At 43.6% G+C, this 6133-nt stretch overlaps 1 protein-coding gene across 1 annotated transcript in view; it reads left to right on the forward strand.

Annotated features, from left to right (window-relative positions):
• LOC138796535 (uncharacterized) overlaps positions 1–5880 on the forward strand; it is a 57284-nt gene extending 51404 nt beyond the window's left edge. Inside the window, exons 8-9 of the mRNA XM_069976143.1 lie at positions 3994–4115; positions 5759–5880. The gene's annotated coding sequence lies outside the window, so the exon portion shown is untranslated. The remainder of the gene's footprint in view (positions 1–3993; positions 4116–5758) is intronic.
• Positions 5881–6133: the final 253 nt, after the last annotated feature.

Raw genomic sequence — 6133 nt, forward strand, 5'->3', positions numbered from 1 at the left:
GCCTGACTGGTATTTGATGGCGACCAGACGGAACCGCAGGCTGCACAGATTTGCATCTCTGAATCCAACAAACACACCACACATTCTGGACGCGTTTTCAGGGTCTTGGAGTCACAAATTCATTTATCTATTCCCTCCAACAGTGCTAATAGTGAACATTCTGAAGAAAATCATACAGGACAAGCCCAAGGTGATACTGTTGGCGCCATTTTGGCCATGGAGAACATGGTTTCTGTTACTCCTGAGGCTGTCCAAAGGCAAATATTGGACTCTACCTCTCCACAAAGATCTGCTCTCTCAGGAGGGCCTGTTACATCCACGCCTATCGCATCTACATCTTACGGCATGGAGTATGTGAGGACTGAAAGGACTGTCAGATCAGGTTATTGACACTCTGTTAGCTGCCCGTAAAGAATCCACAAATAAGCTATACTCAAAATTGTGCAGAAAATTTACGTTGTGGAGACAGCAAAATAATCATGCAGAGGTTTCATTACCAGCAATATTGCAATTCCTGCAAGATGGCTTCTAAAAGGGATTAAAGGCCAATACTCTAAGGGTCCACATGACGGCGATTAATGCTTTTACTGATGGACTTCATGCAGGAAATCCCATAATTATGAGGTTTTTTAAAGCTTTAAGAAACCTTAGACCTGTGAAAAAGCCTCCCATCTCTTCCTGGGATTTGCCCCTGGTCTTGCAAAAACTGATGGATGCTCCTTTTGAACCACTTGAGGAAGCAGAACTAAAATGGCTTACCCTTAAAGTAATCTTCTTGGTGGCTATTACATCAGCTAAGAGACTGGGAGAAATGCAAGCCTTTTCTTCGAAGGATCTGTTCATTCAATTTGTACCCGAGGGTGTACTACTGAAAACTGTACCATCCTTCATACCGAAAGTAGCCTCTGTCCAAAATATAAATAAAGAAATCCTGCTCCAGTCATTCTCCCCAAGCCCAGCTAATGAGGAAGTGCAGAAACTACAATCACTGGATGTGGGCAGAGCTTTGACATGTTACCTACATCGTGTAGAGGATTTCAGAAAACATGAAAACCTCTTTATTCAGTTCGCAGAAGCCAACAAAGGAAAGAAGGTGTCTAAAGATACCTTTGCCAGATAAAGACCACAATTTTGGAGACCTATAATTTGGTGGGGAAAGAACCACCTATGCCCCTAAGAGCGCATTCCATGAAATCGACTTCATGGGCAGAAAGAGCGCAAATTCCGTTGGTTGATATCTTCAATGCTGCATCCTGGTCCTCAGTGTCGGCGTTTGTGATCCACTACAGACTTGACAGGATAAGCAGAAGTCCTGCCTTTAGCACTGGAGTATTAGGTGCTGCGGTATAATTATCCCCCCCACCCCCATTTTTTGAGTTAGCTAGTTAGCTCCCATCTGTGCTGCCTCTAGATGAAGTAGAAAGCATACATTTTAATTACTTACCATAATTTTGCTTTCTTCAAGTCTTGAGGCAGCACATGTATACCCACCCAATAAATTTTTTTCTGTTGAGCATTATAGGAGTCTATTCATTTATACACAACGGTGTTTGGGTCAGATGCTCACTTATGATGTACCTTGTGTTGTGATTGATTAACCTGTGTTCAGGTTTGTTTTAGGTGGGCGGTCCTAGGAAAAAGTAGGAAGAACCAATGTTCCATTTGTGCTGCCTCTAGACTTGAAGAAAGCTAAATTATGGTAATTAAAATTTATGCTATAATACTGCTCCTATGTACAAGAATATAACTATTTTAATACTACTCCCTATATACAGGAATACAACTACAATAATACTGCCCCTATATACAAGAATATAACTACTATAATACGACTCCTATATACAAGAATATAACTACTATAATACTGCTCCTATATACAAGAATATAACTACTATTTTACTGCTCCTATATACAAGACTATAACTACAATAATACTGCCCCTATATACAAGAATATAGGTGCCGTCTGAACCTATCTCCTCTCCCTGCTCCCCTGGAATAAATAAAGACAGCAAGCTGAAAACTACTGGTGAGTGCTACTACGTGCTTCTTCTACACACAAATGTATGTCTTCACTCCGTAGCCTGCACCCCTGTACAGCATTCTTAACTCCACGGAAGGATCAGAACTGAGTTTATCAAAAGACTTTCTCCACTACAGTGCTGTATTCCTTTGGCGTGGTGCGGGTCACTACATCTCATCATAACATACCTACTATAATGTATGAGGTAGATGAAGACAGCACTCACCCGGTATGAGACAGCTCACTTTATTCCATGGATAGCGGGTAGCAGGGAGGGAGAGGTAAGGACGCGCACTGGTCCCAGTGCGCGTCCTTACCTCTCCCTCCCTGCTACCCGCTATCCATGGAATAAAGTGAGCTGTCTCATACCGGGTGAGTGCTGTCTTCATCTACCTCATACATTACGTATTTCTTCCCTACTGTCTTGCACCCCTGGCACCAAGCCAAACATACCGCGGTGTATCCTGCATACTGACGTCCGTGGACCCATTGAGACTGGAATATTGGATAGTGGTGCAGATCGGCTGTCTCTTTCCCTTGCACATACCTACTATAATACTGCTCCTATATACAAGAATATAACTACTATAATACTGCCCCTATGTACAAGAATATAACTACTATAATACTGCTTTATTTATACAAGAATATAACTACTATAATGCTACTATACTGAACAAAAATTTAGTATCACTGAAAAGGATATGTTGGACAAACAAACAGAATTTTCTGAATATGATGATCCAAACAATGCCCGAACAACTTCATCACAACAATTCCATCAACAAAAAACTGTTAGAAGGAAGAAAAGGTTTAACCGGGCCTATGCTAGACCGAATACTTCTGCTTTTTTATAATTCTAACAATCCTACACAATCTAAGGCTATGTTCACATTACGTAAGTTTCCAGCCGTAGCGCGTTCCGTGAATAAGCGGCCGGAGACTTACGTAGTTTGCGTATAATGGAAAGTATACGAAGTACGGCTGCACAGTTCACACTACGTACGAACTTGCGCCCGGATCTTACGCGGCGACGTAAAAAATGAACCAGACCATTGTTTGCGTACAAAAATGCCGGAACTTACGCCCGTAGCGTTACATGCGGTCCCGTACGTAGTGGTGATTTCTTCATTTTTGCAGCTTTTTGTGCCGATCCAAAAGGTTCTGTGGGGTGTCTGGGGCTAGGCGAAGCTTTCCAAGTAAAAGACCGCTGTCAGATCGCTACGTAGGGCACTAGGGAAGCATAAGTAGACTTCGGGCGTAAGTTCGCGGTCCATACGTAGCCGGCCGCAAGTAGCGTAAATCTCCGGCCGGACATATACGCAGTGTGAACATAGCCTCAAAATCCTCCAAAAAAGGGACAAGGACCCGCCAGGCAAGGAGAAAACATCGCCCGAGGCGGGAAACGCACAACAAAACGCAACAAATGAATAATTTGTCTGCCAGTATTATCTCCCAAACGAAATTAGAGGTATTGCAATATGGACTATCATATGTACCCGATTGTAACTTTGACTTGTACAAAACCTTACAAGATGCAAATAAGTTTGTCAGGTTACTAACGGTCAAAAAAACATTTTTTTCCAGCAGGAGGAACCTGAGAGTCCTGGAATTTCTTTAATCTCTACTAAAAGAAATTACCTTAATGTGGTTGGTCAAGGTGTTACCCCTTTGGGTTTTTCTTTTTGTGATCAGGTAGCCACCTAATCTTTATTAGATCTTCAATGTTGTGGGGTTAATGAGTCATCCATGGTGGACAATACTATAAATCGTTGTAAAGTACCTAATCCCAACTTTTATCCCCTTCATGCCCGTGTTCAAGCCATGGATGTCTTTCAATCCAAAGTGGAAATGGAGCTGACTGAGCTAGAGAAATCTTCGAAAGTATCTAATAATACATATAATCTTACAGTCAGGCAAAAACAAGCGTTGACTGTATTGTCCAATAATCCACACATTGTTATCCATCAGGCAGACAAGGGAGGGTCCGTGGTGGTCCTTGATAGACCCCTCCCAGCTGATACTACACCCAGCGTTAAAGGCTCAAGGAAGTTTTGGAGAGAGGCGTGTTCATGGGTATCTTTGGCAACAAGGTTAGTATTTACTTTACTGTTTAACATCCCTTAACTCCCATTTTTCATGCCCTCCCCAAAATACACAAAGGTGTATTTCCTCCTCCCCTTCGCCCCATTGTCTCGGGTGTGGGGTCACTCCTTGAACGCCCCTGCGCTTGGGTAGATGATCTACTACAGCCTCTAGCTACCCGTACTATGGGTTTCATCAGAGACAGTAAATCTCTCCTGAACTCCGTAGAGGGTATTTGTGTTGGCTCAGAAGACATGCGGCTGTTTTGTGATGTCACAGCATTATATCCTAGCATTTCTCATGACAGGGCTCTTACGGCGCTGAGAGATCACTTGTGTAAATACAGTAATTATGGCAAACTGCTACAAGACTATATTGTTCATGTAGTAGGATATTTGCTGACCCATATTTTTTTTCCGTTTTGAAGAGGATTTTTTTGCCCAAATTTCTGGTTGTCCGATGGGAGCAAAGTTCTCCCCGACTTTGGCCAACTTGTATATGTCGTTTTGCATAGTGCCAACAACCCCTACAAACACGGTATCTCTGGGTACGGTAGATTTATAGACGACCTCCTCCTAATATGGACTGATACAGAGCAGGAGGCACAGGATTTTGTCACTTTTATTAAAGGGGTTGTCCGGCGATAAAAAATTATTCACAGAATAACACACATTACAAAGTTATACAACTTTGTAATGTATGTTATGTCTGTGAATGGCCCCCTTCCCCGTGTTTCCCCCCACCCACGCTAGACCCGGAAGTGTGGTGCATTATACTCACCGCATCTCGTGTCGTCCACGGTCTCCGATCGTCAGCAGTGACGTCTTCTTCGGGAGGCCGGCGGATCTTCCCGAGTGCCGGCCACCCTCTGCAGCGTCATCCGAAGCTCAGCCGCGATTGGCTGAGCATAACTGTGCTCAGCCAATCGCGGCTGAGCTGCTGATGACGCGGCCATGTCATCAGCAGCTCAGCCGCGATTGGCTGAGCACAGTTATGCTCAGCCAATCGCGGCTGAGCTTCGGATGACGCTGCAGAGGGCGGCTGGCACTCGGGAAGATCCGCCGGCCTCCCGAAGAAGACGTCACTGCTGAGGATCGGAGACCGTGGTCGGCACGTGACAGGTAATGTATAGCGCACCACATTTCCGGGTACATGGGTGGGGGTGGTGGGACACGGGGAAGGGGGCCATTCACAGACATAACATACATTACAAAGTTGTATAACTTTGTAATGTGTGTTATTCTGTGAATAATTTTTTATCGCCGGACAACCCCTTTAACTCTAATCATCTCAGTCTGAAATTCACTTACCAGTGTAACTCCCCCACAATCCATTTTTTGGATAGCCTCCTATCCTCTGATCATGGCAGAATCAGTACTACGCTGTATAGGAAACCTAGTGCTGGAAATGGCATCCTCCATGCGGCAAGCAGCCATCCTAAACATGTTATCAATAATTTACCAACAGGAGAATTTGTCCGCGTACGTAGGAATTGTTCTAGCCAAAATTTATATGAGATAGCGTGCTCTGATCTTAAGCAGTGCTTTTTGTGCAGAGGTTACTCTCATCATGAGGCGGAAAAACGTAATTGTATTTATCATCTGATGGACAGAGCATAACTTTACTAATGGAGACACTTGTAATGTTTCAGGTAATGCATCATCTACTCCACTTACGTTTTCTACTCAATATAGTCCACAATTCACGGAGATCAAGAAGATCATTAACAAGTATATCCCGCTGTTGTAACAGGACGAGAAATGTGAACAGATCCTAAAGGCAGGTGTCAGATGTGTTGCTCGTCCAGGAGTAACACTTGGTAACTAATGGTACTTTTACACGGAGCGATAATTCGCCCGATCGCACGATTAACGATTTTGAATGAACAGTTTTTTTTTTATAACGATCAGCGTTTAAACGGAACGATACATCGTACTGAAAATTCGTTATGCGATCGTTTTGCGATCGTTTAACCCCTTAGTGACCGCCGATACGGCTTTCTACGGCGGTCACTAATGGGCCTTAT

This window comes from Dendropsophus ebraccatus, chromosome 7 (assembly GCF_027789765.1).
Source record: "Dendropsophus ebraccatus isolate aDenEbr1 chromosome 7, aDenEbr1.pat, whole genome shotgun sequence".
Lineage (NCBI taxonomy): Eukaryota > Metazoa > Chordata > Amphibia > Anura > Hylidae > Dendropsophus > Dendropsophus ebraccatus.